The sequence below is a fragment of the Aotus nancymaae genome, unplaced genomic scaffold (assembly GCF_030222135.1).
Source record: "Aotus nancymaae isolate 86718 unplaced genomic scaffold, 86718_ANA_hifiasm-v0.15.2.pri h1tg000053l, whole genome shotgun sequence".
In the NCBI taxonomy this organism is placed as follows: domain Eukaryota; kingdom Metazoa; phylum Chordata; class Mammalia; order Primates; family Aotidae; genus Aotus; species Aotus nancymaae.
Genome location: NW_026988467.1, coordinates 10,031,195 through 10,046,892, shown reverse-complemented (window position 1 = coordinate 10,046,892; position 15,698 = coordinate 10,031,195). Strand labels below are relative to the sequence as shown.

The window sequence follows — 15,698 nt, the reverse complement described above, 5'->3', positions numbered from 1 at the left end:
TTCGATGGGCCTTCTGCATTTGTGCAAATACACCCGAAATCAATTTATCTTCTGGAGGAATGATTTGGTTGGGAAATTTTCCAGAACTACTCTGGAGCAGAGCAAAACGGTACCTCCTGGTCACCACTGGGGCTGGGAAAGGGAGGCCTCCAGGGGAGAAAACAACCTAGATGAAGATGCCCTGGGGGGCTCTCCGTGCACTCGCAGAAGGGGCTCAGTGGGTAGCCTCTGAGATCAACTGTCATCTGAGTTAATGGGTAATAGACCCAGAACAGTTCCCAAACCTTGGCACTTTCGCTCACCAGCCAGAGGCACCCGGCCTGGCCTCGGCTTCCCGCGGCGGAGACGCCTGGAACAATCAGGGCACCTGGAGGAGCCAACTCAGCTGAGGGCGGGGATGTGTTTCTCTCCTTGAAATCCTCCTCACCTCGGGGCGCCTTGGTTCCCCTACAAATCAGTTAGCCCTTTCAGGCAATGAAAGCCCTCTTTCCAGATCATCTAAGAGTCATTGTGCCAACATCCGGGTGTGGAGAGTTTCTGTAGGGAGAAGAACGCAGAGGGCCCCCTCCTCAGTGAGGACGCGGCTGGAAGGGCGTGGAGGAGGTGCGGGGCGTGAAGGGGCGTGGAGGAGGGGAGGGGCGTGGAGGGGCGTGGAGGAGGGGAGGGGCGTGGAGGGGCGTGGAGGAGGGGAGGGGCGTGGAGGGGCGTGACGGAGGGGAGGGGCGTGGAGGGGCGTGACGGAGGGGAGCGGCGTGGAGGGGCGGGGAGGCCCCGCCCCGTCCCCGCTCCGACGCTCGGGCCAGTTTCCTATTTAGGGAGCGGCGGCGGCCGAGAGCAGTGCGCCCATGGCGGGCCTGGTGGACGAGGTGTACCTCCTGCTCGCACCCGTACCCCAACCTGGCGGCCAACAAGGGCAGGGACGCGGCGGGGACTGCTTTCCCGCCGCCTCGTCCTCCTTCCCCTTCTCGGCGGGCGCCGCCTCGTCCTTCCTGGGTTGCGGGCAGTTGGCGGCCGCCGAGGACTTCCACAGCTCCCCGCGGGCGCAGCTCGTGGCCCTCCTGGGCAGGTGGGACCGGCAACTCGACGTGGCGGTGCAGGGAGCCGGCGCATCCACGCCGGTGCAGAGCTCGGGGGGCGGCCACGCTGCAGCGCACGACCCGCGACCCCGAGGCCCTAGCGCGGAAGGCACAGCCGGCGGCGGCTCTTCCTCCGGCGCCCGCCCGTCGGGGCCCGGAGCAGGGCAGCCCCCAGAGCGGCCCCCGCGCTCCCCGCGCACCGTCGCCCTGTCCTCGCCCGTGGCCTCGCGCCGCGTCACGGTCTTCCTGAAGGGTCCCGGGGCCGCGGCGGGGGAGCTAGAAGACGGGGCGTCGGACGGAGAGGGGGGCCGCCGCCCGCGCAGCTTCCAGGCCCAGAGGAAGGAGAGGCGTCGGCGAGGAAGGTGCCCCGACTGCCGCATCCGAGGACGACGACCGCGAGGCCCAGGCTGAGGCCCGGGGAGCCGGGGGGCAGGAGGCCGATGGCCCGGGGCTGCCGCCGCGGGAGGCTGAGGAGGGCGAGGTGGCTTCGGGGTGTGCGCTGAGGAGCCCCGGACAGTCTCCGCAGGCGGGGAGGGACCCAGAAGGCGGCGCTGGACGGGAGGCGGCCGCCGCGGGAGAGAGACCGTCGCCAAGGAGCCCGGAGCGGGGCAAGGAGCGGCTGCGCTTCCAGGTAAGGCCTGGGGCGGCCAGAGCCCGGGGGAGCCCTGGAGGTGCGGGTGTCTTCCTGGGGCCTGGCCCTGTGACTGCTCCGGGCTCTCCGAGGTGCGGCGCTTCCTTAAGCGAGGGCCATTTCCGTGTCTTCCAAAGAGCCAGTGACCGCGGCGCAGGCCCCTGGAACGTCAGGGCACCTGGAGGAGCCCACTCAGCTGAGGGCGGTGATGTGTTTTCCTCCTCGAAATCCTCCTCACATCGGGGAGCCTTGGTTCACCGACAGCACAGTCTCGGGGGTGGCCTGACTTTCTCGCAGCGGCTGCTCCACAGGCTGGCCAGGGCGACGGCCTTGGGACATTCTTATAACCCACGTGTTTGCGCTGTGAACCTCGGGCAGTGGACGGGCAGGCCAGTCCAGTCTGTGCGGTTGGATGATCTATGAGTAGGCACAGCTGAGCTTCGAAGGAGCATTGCCCGCTGCAGCCTCCATTCCCAGAGATCCCTCTCTCCCACTTCCCCACTACATGTGGCAGAAACCCCTGGACTGCTGGGATCTCGGTCGGCTCATCTGCCTTTTCCTTTACAAGCTCCCAGGCCACTGGAAAGCTGGCGCTCCTGAAGTGCAACCTCTTAGGAATTGGCTTTGCTTTTAAAAACCACCCCCCACTCAGGAAATCCAATACTGCGAGAGCATTTGGGCTGCTCAGTGTTGCTGCCTAGAACAGGCTGAGGCTTTAAAGGGCTGGGGCACCAGAGGGCAGTCGTGACCCAGCGGAAGTGGCAAGGCACAAGAGGTGGTGAGAAGCCCGAGGGACTCCTTCGTGGTCTCTTCCGCTTTTTTTTTTCTCCATAGCTGTAGACTGTTCTGAGATACGCTCGAAGAGCTTCCTGGATCTTGGATGGCCGTGTTGTTGCCGATGAAGGTTATCGGCTGACGTTTTCACCCCAAGGGTGGGATGTCGCAGATGGCTGTTTTTACACTGTAGGGGAGCCAGTCGTAAAGTAGTGGTGGTTCTTGTTCTGGATATTGAACAATTGTTCGATATTTGCTCATCCACCTCTCTCATGGACTGCGACCTCTGAAAATGGCAGCCACCATTAGCTAGCGGCCATGAGGGGTGGGGGGGTCAGAAGCAGCCATCATACTCTTCACGTCAAACATCTGCTGGGTGAACTCAGCCACGGTCAGGACCCAGTACCGCTGACTGCCCTGGCTGGTCAGTGGGGCAAAGCCAGGCATGAAGTGCAGCCTGGGAAATGGGACCATGTTCACAGCCAGCTTCTGCAGGTTGGCATTCAGCTGGCCTGGGAGGTGCACGCACGTGGTGACCCCACTCATGGTAGACACCAGGTGATTCAGGTCATTGTAGTTGGCTGTGGGCAGTTTAAAGGTTCTGGAGCAGATGTTATAGAGAGCTTCATGATCGATGCAGGTCTCATCTGCAGTTTCTATGAGTTGGTGGACTGAGACGGTGACATCGTAGGGCTCCACCATGGTGTCTGACACTTTGGCTGAGGGCAGGACGCTGAATGTGTTTATAAAGCTGTCTGGATACTCCTCCCATATCTTATCCATTAGACTGGGTTTGGGATGATAACCTTCTCCCCACCCAGGAGGCGGGCCAGCTGGAAACCCCGCAGGTAGTCACGGCTGTCAGCCTCCTCCTTGACAACGTCCATCACTGACTCCATCAGCTCTGCGCCTTCTGTGTGTAGTGAAAAGACCCCGTAATGGCCGAAGCAGGAGCCAAAAGCCTCAGCCTATTTCCAGATAAATAATGAAGAAAGTAACTAGAAATACAGTCGTAGTAGTAGCTCTTGCCAGTGCAGGATGTGTTGGTTCAGGAGGCGTCAGAAAGAGATCAGAGGTCCCCTTGGAATCCCACTTTTAACACCAATGGGGTCCACTAAAAATCATGGGGTCTATAGATTTAGAAAAAGGGAGTGTAATGTCTTCTAAAGGTTTACAACCTGCGTGCTGGGAAATGGGTGCCCAGTCAGGACCTGAGGCAAGCACTTGGAGGGAGGGAAAGGGCCCCAGGAATCTCTGCTGAATATGTTGGCCAAGTGGGCGTATTCACCAGGTTATTGGAGCAGCTATGCAGATTCACAGGGTGCAGGATACATGCATGTGTAGTAAGCCAACATGCATGTGACATACCTCCCATGTTCACTTTGTGGTGGAGGCTTTACATTTAAATGCGTTATAATTAGGTTCTCTACATCAAAAGGTGAAATTGGGACATAAAGGTCCCCAACTCCTATCTAAGTGGCGTGGGGAGTCACCTCCTACAAACCACAAAGTCCCCTCAGATTTTGTTTAACCCTATATTAAGTGGCTTGTTTTCCAGGCTGACTCTGGCATAGCATCACATCACAGATAAGGAATCAAAAGATTTTTAACCGCAAATACGTTTCTTTGCCATGTCTTGCATTAGAACTGCACAGTTGTGTCTACTGGGGAAAAAGCTGTGTTCTGTTGAGAATTCCCTTTATCTTTCCACTCAGTGGCCAGCCTCTGTCAATTGGCCAGAACTAGTCCATGGTTCAGCATCTCTCATCAGGAGAAAGTCACTGAAATGAGTCCCATGTCGAATCACAGCTGCAGTCCTGGCTTGTGGAGCTGGGGTAGGGGATCTGCAGTTGGTCGCTGGTGACTGCAGGCGTTTCCATCTGGCCTCTCTAGAGGCTGGAGCTGATTTATCCAGTGGAGAAAAAGGAAAACATTGTGGCAGTCAGAACATAGTTGAATCTTTCCATGAGCGGGGAGTGATTTCACTCTCACCTGGCATAGTCCTGTTTGTAGTTGAGTATCTTTTTGCTATACAGTCTGTTCATCAGTCCTATGAGCTCTGTGTTAGCATGAATGCTGCTTAGCTGTTGTGGCTAGATCCCAAAAGGGAGGGGAGCCTGCCTGTAGCGTCAGGTGGTTGGTTGAAATCAGCATGGGGCAAGTCTTTCTGGCCTCCTGTGCCCTCATGACCAGCACTTCATTTTAAAAATTTCTCTGGGGTTTCCTTGACCGAGAGGGAGTCTTTTCTGTTGGCGAGGGTGCTTAAGGTTTTATTTTCATTTCTCAAACTCCATGTGTTGTTTACACCTCTTTTCCTCAAGTTATACAGTACAGCATTCTTGGTGAAAAACCTTCTAATAGCACAGATGATAGAGCAAACATCTCCCCTGACTTCTCTCTTTAGCCCAGGCTCCTATCCGGAGGGCTCAGTTCAGAGCACCTTCCAGATGTTTCTGGAAGACTTCCTACATGATTGTGTGGGCACATAGAAACATCTGATTCTATCTTACCTTGTGGAAAAGGCGTCTTCCTGTGGTATTGATGATCATTTTGCTGTTACCGATTTAGGTGTAGATCTTAAAGGTTCGTCCTTATTCTTACTGATTTCCATATGGAATTCCATATGACAGATGGTCCACAGCTTAACCCTTTGTCAGTTTTTTTATATGTTCTGATTTGTTGCAGTGACCAACCGTAAGGTAATAAACGTCGCTGCACACACCAGCACTGCTCTTCAGCTTCTCAATGTTGTCTCCCCACGTCAATCCCATCTCTTTGGAATCATCCATTTCATCCTCTCAGATAGATTCATTTGGTCAACTTTTAAAAAGGCTCTCCACAGTCTTGTTGGAGAATGAAACAAAAGGAAAGAGAAAGTTTGCTTGCCTCCGTATCATTCTCTAGCTATCATTTCTTATTGTTTTCTTCATAGCGAACTTCTCTAAAGAGCTCTCAACATTCCCTATCACTCTGTCCTTATCTCTCATTTATTGTCTCTTTAATTTTTGTTTACACTGAAAATGAAACACAAAAACGCAGAAGCCAGGTGTTGAGGCTCACTCCTGTCATCCCAGCACTTTTAGAGACTGAGGCAGGAAGATTGCTTGAGCCCAGGATTTCAAGACCAGCCTGGCCAAAAAGCAAGACCAATCTCTACAAAAAATAAACAGCCAGGCTTGGCATGGCACACCTGTACTCTTACCTACTCAGGAAGCTGAGACAGGAGAATGGCTTGAGTCTAAGAGGTTGAGCATGCAGTGAATCATGATTGCACCCCTGCACTCCAGCCCGGGTGATAGAGTAAAATGAGAGCTTATCTTCAAAACGAACACAAAGCCACATTAAAGTATACTGACTAATATCAAAAATACAGATACACTCATTATTTACAATATTGACATTTTCCTCTTTTTTTGGATACTTTAAAATCTATTATGACTTGATAGATACAGATGACCCTTCATGGGTAACAGTCCCCTATTGCCGAAGCCCTATCTCTTCCTTCCTGCACAGAGGTAACCACTTGCTTGAGTTTAGGACGTTGTTGCCATGCATGTTTTAAAGATATTCTTCATACATTTGTCTCTAAAATATATTACATTTGATGCTGATAGAATTTATGTAAGTGGCCGGACACCATGGCTCATGCCTGTAATCCCAGCACTTTGCAAGGCAGGCCAGTCACCTGAGGTCGGGAGTTCAAGACCAGCCTCACCTAAATGGAGAAATCCCGTCTCTACTAAAACTACAAAATTAGGTGGATGTGGTGGTGCATACCTGTAATCACAGCTACCTGGGAGGCAGAGGCAGGAGAATCACTTGAATCCAGGAGGCGGAGGTTGCAGTGAGCCAAGATCATGCCATTGAACTCTAGCCTGGACAAGAGCAAAAGTCCGTCTCAAAAGAAAAAAAAAAAAATTACATAAGCACCATCCTTCATATATCTTTCTTCAGTGTTTATTCATGAACAAGATGTTAGTTTTCAGATAGATGTATATTGATTCATTTAGATTTAAAAAATCATATTGTCCTATAATCTATTGACAAAATAATGCACATTTCAAGAGTGCAGTTTGATGAGTTGTAACGTGTGTTTTCACTTGTGGAAGAGTCACCAGCCTTCCGACACAGTATGTTTTCATCACTCTCAGAAGATATTGTGTCCTTTGCGGTTCATCGCCCCATGTCTAGTTTGTGAGAGCAATTGGTGGTGGTGGTGTTGCTGTTTTGAGATGTATTTTAGCTCTTGCTCAGGCTGAAGTGCAGTGGCACAATCTTGACTCGCTGCAACCTCCGCCTTCTGGGTTCAAGTGATTCTCCTGCCTCTGCCTCCCAAGTAGCTGCGATTACAGGGGTGTAGTACCACACACGGCTAATTTGTATTTTTGGTAGAGACAGGTTTTACCATGTTGGTCAGGTTGATCTCAAACTCCTGACCCCAAGTCATCCACCCACCTTAGACTCCCAGAGTGTTGGGATTATAGGCACCAGCCACTGAGCCCAGTTGGATTGATCTGTTTAGACCATCTTCTGGAATGTCATATAAATGGCAGCATACAGGATACTGTCTTTGTGTCTGGTTTCTTTTGTTCTGGCTGGTGATTTTGAGAATTGTCTACATTGTCGTGTGCATAGGTAGTTTCTTTCTTTTTTATTACTGTGCAGTGTTTACTGTATGGACAGACCACACTTTGGTCCGTCCATAATCACTGTCCTGTAAATGAGCAATTTTTCCAGATTAAACTTTCCTCTTTTTGGTCACTACAAACTTCAAGTGTCTCTGGTAATGTCCACCTATTTTGGTAGAAAGGCAAAGGTTAGACATATAAAGCTTTTTTTTGTAACAGCCACAAACTTAAAAAAAAAAAATGTGTTTACCAAGAGAATAACAGGACTCATTGGAAAAGAAGAAATCCTGAAACAAACAAATGCATTTTTAAGAATTGATTTTTGGAGGATTCTAAAAGACTCACTCATTCCAAAGGAGCTTCTGTAAAATACTCAAGACAAAGAAGAAATAAATTGCTGAAGAAATAATTGAGAAAAGTAAAACAAATTATATGGTGACTGATTTGACATCAACCATTTTCCCCATTATCCTCCTCACCTAATTAATCCAAATCTATGAACTGATGTGTTCAACCATCCTCTTACCCTAAGATTGCAGCTCCCTTTGCTCAACTACATTTTCATGGGGCAGTTAGACTAGGGCGTTGCAAATGTAGGCCCCCAGAACAGGTAGGGCTCTCCCCTGGAACTATTTACACACCTTCAGGGAGCTCCTGGGTAGTGTGTGGCCCATGGGCTGCAGGTAGAACAAGACTGTGATAAAGTTGAGGATGAACAAACTTGTGATAACGGATAGGATGTCAAACACACCAGAAAAGGTATTTTATATTCTTTGTAGCTATTGAAAATGGAATTGATTTCTTCATGTAACAGTTTTTAAGACTATTTGCTCTTGGCATACATAAATGCTACTGATTTTGTATGTTGACTTTGCATCCTATGATTTTACTAAAACTTTTTGTTGAAGTCTTTAGGCTTTTCTAAATATGACATTATGTCATCTCCATACAAGGCTAATTTGACTTCTTCCTTTCCCTGAATGCCCTTTCTTTCTTTCTCTTGCCTTACTGCTCTGGCCAGGACTTTCAATATTATGTTTTTTAAAAATGGTTAAAGTGGACATCTTAGTCTTGTTCCAGATCTCAGAAAAAGAGGCTTTCGGTTTTCCCCTATTCAGTATGATGTTGGTTGTGGGTTTGTCAAAAATAGCCTTTATTATTTTGAGGCATGTTTTTCTCTTCCCAGCTTGTGGGAGTTTTATCATAAAGAGCTGTTGGCCAGGCACAATGGCTCATGCCTGTAATCTCAGCACTTTGGGAGGCCAAGGTGGGTGGATCACTTGAGGTCAGGAGTTCGAGACAGCCTGACCAACATGGTGATAGCCAGTCTCTACTAAAAATATAAAAATTAGCTGGCGTGGTGACGAGCACCTCTAATTCCAGCTACTTGGGAGGCTGAGGCAGGAGAATTACTTGATCCCAGGAGGTAGAAGTTGCAGTGAGCCAAGATCTCACCATTGCACACCAGCCTGTGTGACAAGAGCAAAAATCTGTCTCAAAAAAAAATAGAAATAGATGTTGAATATTATTGAGTGCTTTTTCAGCATCTATTGAAAAGATCCTATTGTTTCTCTTCTTGGCGCTGCTCAAGTGTGGACATGGGACACCTCATTTTTTCCATGGATTATTCAGATCACTCTGCACATTTCATCCTCACAGCCATGTGTTCTGACCTGTGCGTCAGCGCCGAGCCAGGCCTGCTCTGTTGAGTTCATTCTGCAGCTTCCTTGCTTTTACTTTGTCTCCTTCACTAGCACCTGGAATAGCAGGTGGAATGTTCTAGACACTCAGTAAAAAAATTTGAATGAATTACGGGGAAAGGAGAAATGGGGAAGCCGTGTATTTTGGGGGCGGGTTACATGTTGCAGAATCTTCAGTTTGGACTTTTCCCAGAGTCTTCCCTCTGGGGCCTCCTGTTGAGCCTCAGAACTGAAAATTGCAGAATTTTTCTGAGGATCATGGTGCCTTTTCTGGACTCACTGGAAAGTGGAGGAACAGCCTGATGGGCGCTGGCTAGACTTTTATCCCCCATGGCCTTTCCTTGGCTTGTAGGAAGACATTTGGGGTCAGTTGGAACACAGGGACTCTGAGCCAGAACCCACTCTGCTTCATTCTCTCCCGTAAAGCCCAATCATTATGGTCCCATAAGGCTCTGACAAGTAAGGAGAAGAGACAGAGCTTCATACTTTCCAAAGAGCGTCCCTTCCCCTGGCCTCAGGCCAAGGCTGCTTTTCTCTCTCCTGTCCCTCGTCTTGGCATTAGGGATGGACAGTTGCCACCCACTCTTCCTCCTCAGCACTTCTCACTGGCCTGATCTCTGCACCTGGGGTGAGGTGGGGCAGCCCCTGGGACCTCATGCAGACCAGGGCAAACCAAGGGCCTTATGAACTAACAGCCCTATGCCCAAGCCCTACTTTCCCTGGGGTCTCAGACACAGAACCACAGCCTTTGAGGGAAAGAGCTCTATGAGAGCCAGAGAACCTGGTCCGCTGCCCTGCTGCCATCTCCCTCCTCCCTCTTTATTTGGGCCCTATCAGCTCCTCCTGGCCACTCCCTCTCTGGGCCCTGTTCCTTTTCTTCATCGCTCTTGCTTTATCCAGCCTGGATGAGTCCCCAGACCTCCCCAATCCCTGGGTCGCTCCAAGCACTTCCCTCAGCATCAACTGCTCTCAAGGTGACTTTGTGTCAGTTGTTTGTTGGAGGAAGAAAGAAGAGCAGCCCCTGGTTTAGACCAAGATGTTTATGAATCTAACCTGAAATCAGACTGTGTTGAGGACTCGAGAAGGACAGCAGGGCCAGAAAACAGACTTTGACTCAGAAACATGCAGAGGGAGACACCTCAGGCTAAGAAGACACCTGACTCGGGCAGAAACAGACTGACTGCATTCCAGGTGCAGCCTTGTCAGTTTTAAGATTGGGCCAGAAGAGCCTGGGAAGGGAAGGCTCCTGCGCTGGGACCTGTCCCAGGCTCTTCATCCTGGCACCCTTAGGAGAACCACAAGACTCAGATCTCCCTCTGCAAGCCAGGTGGCGTCACCACCCAGAAGTCCCGGGTGTGTCTTTAGGTCCAGAGCAGCAGCTGTGGAGCTTCCTGCTTTGTGCCTTGTCACGTTCACCAAAATAGTTCACTACCTGCCTCAGCCTCCTGAGCAGCTGGGATTACAGGCACCCACCACCATGCCCAGCCAGTTTTTGTATTTTTAGTAGACATGGGGTTTCACCACGTTGGCCATGCTGGTCTCAAACTCTTGACCTCAGATGATCCATCCGCCTCAGACTTTCAAAGTGCTGCAATTACAGGCGTGAATCACTGTGCCCTGGCTTGAGTTAGTATTCCTATTCCTACCTTCCAAATGCTCTAGGAAACCATCACACCCCTTATAGTTTCTGGTTAATTTTTTTTCTCTTCTCACTCTGTCACCCAGGCTGGAGTGCATGGCCCTGAGCGCGGCTCACTGAAAACTCTGCCTCTGCAGTTCAAGTGATTCTCCTTTCTCTGCCTCCAGAGTAGCTAGGGCATCACGATGCCTGGCTAATATTTTAATTCATTCATTAATGTTTTTCTGAGACATAGTCTAACTCCATCGCCCAGGCCAGAGTACAGTGGTGCAATCTCAGCTGACTGCAAGCTCTGCATTCTGGAGTCAAATGATTCTTAATTTTTTTTATATTGATTAGAGACAGGGTTTCATTACATAGGTCAGGCTGTTCTCAAACTCCTGACCTTGAGTGATGTGCCTGCCTTGGCCTCCCACAGTACTGGGATTACAGACATGAGCCACATCACCTGGTCAGTTTCTGCCTGAAATTTTTCATAATAAAAAAATAATGGCATCGATTTAAGGGAGTCCCTTTAGTCCTCCCCAAGCATAGTTATGGTGTTAACTGAGAATGTAGACTGTCTGGGGACATGTGACACTCTCATCCTCATGGCTTTAGGGTGGTAAGTGACAAGAAATGTTTCCTCAAAGAGGTGGAGCTTAGCTTTCAGGATCCTCAGTGACACTTTCGGGTGGTACTGGGGTTCAGAGGAGCAATGGATGAAAATTCAGGGGCCAGTGTCTCCTTGACCCCTCCTTGGTGTTTTGAGGACATTCTTCCTGGTAGCAGCAGAAGCAGAAATAGAGATTTGTGGCCACCAAGTGCAGAGCAGAATTGGGGTAAACTGATAACTTTTCTGCAATGATACTGGCCCTAGGAGAAGACGAGGTGATTGTGTTTGGCCTGAGAGTGATGCCTTCTATCCGGATGTGTCCTCTGGGGTTTTCCTCGCAGATTCATCAGGATGAGCATCCAGGCCCCACCCAGACTCCTGGAGCTGGCAGGGCAGAGCCTGCTGAAAGACCAGGTCTTGGCCATCTCTGCCGTGGAGGAGCTGCCCAGGGAGCTCTTCCCCGCACTATTCATGGAGGCCGTCAGCAGGAGACGCTTCCAGACTCTGTCGCTGATGGTGCAGGCCTGGCCCTTCACCCGCCTCCCACTGGGATCTCTGATGAAGAGCCTTCATCTGGAGACCTTAAAAGCATTGCTGGAGGGGCTTCATATGCTGCTGACACAGAAGGGTCACCCCAGGTGAGGTGACCCAGGAGGGCTGGTACACAGGGATCAGGTGTCCAGGGAAAGAACAGCAGGGTCAGGCAGAGAAGTAGCCCAGGAATGGCCCAGAGTCTCCTGCTGGTGCAGGTGAGGAAGCTCAGGGAGGCCTTGGCCATTGCCCAGATCCTCAGGGAAAGGACTGCTCACCACACAGGGTCCACTGTGGGAACAGGAACAAACCTGCCTTTTCCCAGTGGAAGGTAAAGGGACTAGGAGTGGGGACCAGTCAGAATCGAAAGGGAGAGAGGGATCCAGAAAAGGCAGAACAGGGAGCACCGAGGACAGGAGCAGCTGATTTATGGGATGCGAATGAAGCAAAGGGCAGGGATGGGTCCTTCTAAATGCTGAGCCCCTCCCTTATTTTACCCACAGGAGGTGGAGACTTCAAGTGCTGGATTTGCGGGAAGTTGATGAGAATTTATGGACCGGGGCCCTGTCCTGCTCCCCAGCGGCCATGAGTAAGAGGCAGACGGCAGAGGACTGTCCAAGGACGGGAGAGCACTAGCCCTGGAAGGTGGTCATAGACATCTGTATCGAGGAAATACTCCAGGATGAATGCCTGAGATTCCGCTTTGCTGTAGTAAGTTGGTGAATCATCTCACACAGATTAAATATCTCAGGAAGTCATTGAAAGTAATATCCCTGAATAGCATTCAGGAGCTGGAAATTTAAGACCTGTCCTGGCCGCGTCTGATAAGAAAGCGTCATTCTTACCTGAAGGAGATAAAGAATCTTCGCAAACTCGTTTTTTTTTGTTTTTTTTTTTTTTTAAAAACAGGGTTTTACCATGTTGGTGAGGCTGGCCTTGAACTCCCGACCTCAGGTGATCCACCCGCCTTGGCCTCCAAAGTGCCTGGATTACAGGCGTGAGCCACTACGCCCAGCCGCAAACTTGTTTTCTACAGGTGCTATGATTACACGACAGACCATGACGTCCAGGAGCAGTTAAGTCACCAAATTCAGCTCTGTGTTTCTCAGCCTGGAACACCTCCAGATGCTTAGAATAGAAATGGTCACCTCCTTCAGCGGGCACCTGGAACAGCTGATCATGTGAGAAGGGATGGCACACTTTCTCTGCGGACCACAGCACAGCCTGTTTTTGTGACAGCAAACACTGGAAGGCTTGTCCTGTGTGCCAGCCAGTGGTGATGGAACAGGGAAGGGGACACCAGAATGTCTGCACATTGCCCCCTTCAGTGCTACGTGTCCTGGAGGGGCTCTCACAGGACCCCTCCAATAAAGGCAGAGGGGTCTCTTGAGGTAGAGGCTAAAGAGGGACATTATGTACAAGCTAGTTAGTGGGGTTTCAGCTCTACTGAGGGTACACGTGTGAGTTTCTTGTTACGAAGTGTGTTTAAAGTTGATATGATGGTGTAGAACAGGAAACACAGAGGAAGGTGTGTGAGGTGGGAAAGCAAATCCAACCTGTGCCTTTCACAGTAGAAGCTCTGTCCTCAGCAGCTTCGTGACCCTGAATGATCCTGTCTCTGATTCCTGGTCTGTAAAAGGTGCTTTTGAGCTCCAGGGAAAGTAATTGACATGGAAAATGCATGCCTCTGGGATGCGGGTGAGGGAGCAGGCTTGAGAATGGTAAAAAGTGGTAGGTGGTTTGCAGATGCGGGCGTGTCAGGGAGCCCCTGCCGGCAGGTAGCCCCCGCTGACGGCCCTCGACCTTGCTCAGGTGGGTTCTTCACACACATCTCCCACTGGGTTCCTCAGGCCCAGAGATGAAGTTTACTGCTAAAACATGAAGAGGCTTTAGAGATATTGCAGGCTTGAACCAGTCCCACAAGCAATGGTGAAAGGGCTGAGCCTAAAATGGGACTGCCCCTGAATGACCAGAGTGCTCATCACGCAGTGACTTGCATGCGGACCATCACGAGATGATGGGAACACACTTGTGTTTGGGTGAAGCAGGCTTCTCCCTTGAGCTTATTCCCCACTGCCTTCATCTACCTGGTACCATTGCCCAGAACTAACTTCTTGATCTCCCCAGGTGCCTCCAGAACCCTTTAGAGGGCTAGGATTTAACTTGGAGCAAACTACTGAAAGAGGATTTAAAGTGCTTCTCACAGTACCCAAGCCTCAGGTACCTGAAGCGTCCTAATCTCAGCAATGTGTGTCTGTTAGGAGTCAGCCTTGAGGCCCTCACAGTTCTGCTTCAGGAAGTTGCTGCCTCTCTGGAGACCCTCAACTTGGAGCACTGTCTGATCAACTACTCCCAACTCCGTGCCTGCCTGCCTGCCCTGAGCCACTGCTCCCAGCTCACCACCTTCTGCTTTGGTGGAAATCGGGTGACTGTGGACGACCTGAAGCACCTGCTGCACCACACCAATGGGCTGAGCAAGTTAAGCCTAGAGACGTATCCTGCCCCTCGGGAGAGTTATGATTCCTGGGTTAATGTGGATTGGGAGATCTTGGCCCAACTTCGGGCTGAGCTGATGTGGACACAGGGAAGTGAGGCAGCCCAGGAGCGTCTTCATTGGTCCCACCCCCTGTCGTTCCTGTGGCTCATCGCCATTCGTCCCGCCCCCTGTCGTTCCTGTGGCTCATCACCATTGGTCCCGCCCCCTGTCGTTCCTGAGGCTCATCGCCATTGGTCCCGCCCCCTGTCGTTCCTGAGGCTCATCGCCATTTGAGGAACTGGAGCTCCATCTTTGCTGCTAGGGAAGGCGCGCCTGGCGGGGTAGATCAATCCAGTTTTCTTCCAGGTACTTGGACACTAAAATGTAGTATGCAGATGCAAGTTATTTTTGTTTCTTCTTTTTTCCTTTTGAAATAATTTTAAAATTTTTATGAAAAAATTGGACACAGGATTTCGCTCTGTTGCCCCAGCTGGTCTCAAACCGCTGGGCGCATGACATTCTCTTGCCTCAGCCTCCAAAAGGGTTGGGATTACAGGCGTGAGCCGCTGTGCCCAGGCCACACGTGCAACTTAAAGGAAGCACAGATCTCTCTGTTTCAGGGAGGTGCTCAGTGTGAGAGGAACTAACAAAAGGGCAGGGGGCAAGACCCAGAGTCAGAACTAGAACCTAAAGTTCCCCAGTAATGAAAATGTTATCCCTGCAAGGAAGGTTACAAAGAAACATCAGAAATAAAGAGAACCTGAATGAAAACTTTCTGGTGTCCTCTGTAATTGATTAACCTGTTTTAACAATTTATACATCAGAAGCCTTTATTTATAGAGTTGCTGATGGAAAAACAAGGTACTAAGCTGTCTGTGTGACTGAGGTTCAGCTGCAGAACATCAAAGCAACCAGATAAATTCAGATCATTTTGAGGCATTCCCACCCATTCTTCATTTTTTTTTTTTTTTTGAGACAAAAGTCACCCAGGCTGCAGTGCAGTGATGCCATCTGGGCTCACTGCAGTCCTTTCGGGGCTTAAGTGAGTCTCGTGCCTCAACCACTGAAATAGCTGGAACTACAGGCACGTGCAAGCAAGCCTGGCTGATTTTTGTGTTTTTAGTAGAGACGAGGTTTTTCCATGACGACAATCTCACAAAATCTCAGGCATGGTGGCGCATGTCTTTAATCCCAGCTACTCGGGAGGCTGAGGCAGGAGAATCACTTGAACCTGGGAGGCAGAGGTTGTAGTGAGCCAAGATTGTGCCACTGCACTCCAGCCTGGGCATCAGAGTGAGACTCTGTCTGAAAGAAAAAAAAAAAAAACACTCTCATCCAAAGTCCCTGTGACCTTTGCTTAACTGTGACATCAGAGAAACCTGACATAGTTGAGTCTATCTTGCTTCTGATCTCCAAGCTACCTTTGATTAGTCCTGGGCATAGGCCATACTAACAAAAGTGGGAATTTAGTTAACACCTTAACTTGAAAGCAAGGATGATGACATCCCCTTCCTGAAACTACCCCCTTCCTTGCTCAGGGACTGAACACTGGCTTTTTAAAATCCAGGAAAGGCCATAGGATTAGGATGATGAGGAGGGGCCTAAATTCTGCTAAGGGATCGGTGTAGTTCTGTAATTCCTTACAGCT

At 50.3% G+C, this 15,698-nt stretch overlaps 2 pseudogenes; one reads left to right on the top strand and one right to left on the bottom strand.

Annotated features, from left to right (window-relative positions):
- Window positions 1-2,422: 2,422 nt before the first annotated feature.
- LOC105711861 (tubulin beta-8 chain-like) lies at window positions 2,423-3,856 on the bottom strand (annotated as a pseudogene).
- Window positions 3,857-10,597: 6,741 nt separating this feature from the next.
- On the top strand, window positions 10,598-15,053 carry LOC105711863 (PRAME family member 1-like; annotated as a pseudogene).
- The last annotated feature ends 645 nt before the right edge of the window (window positions 15,054-15,698 follow it).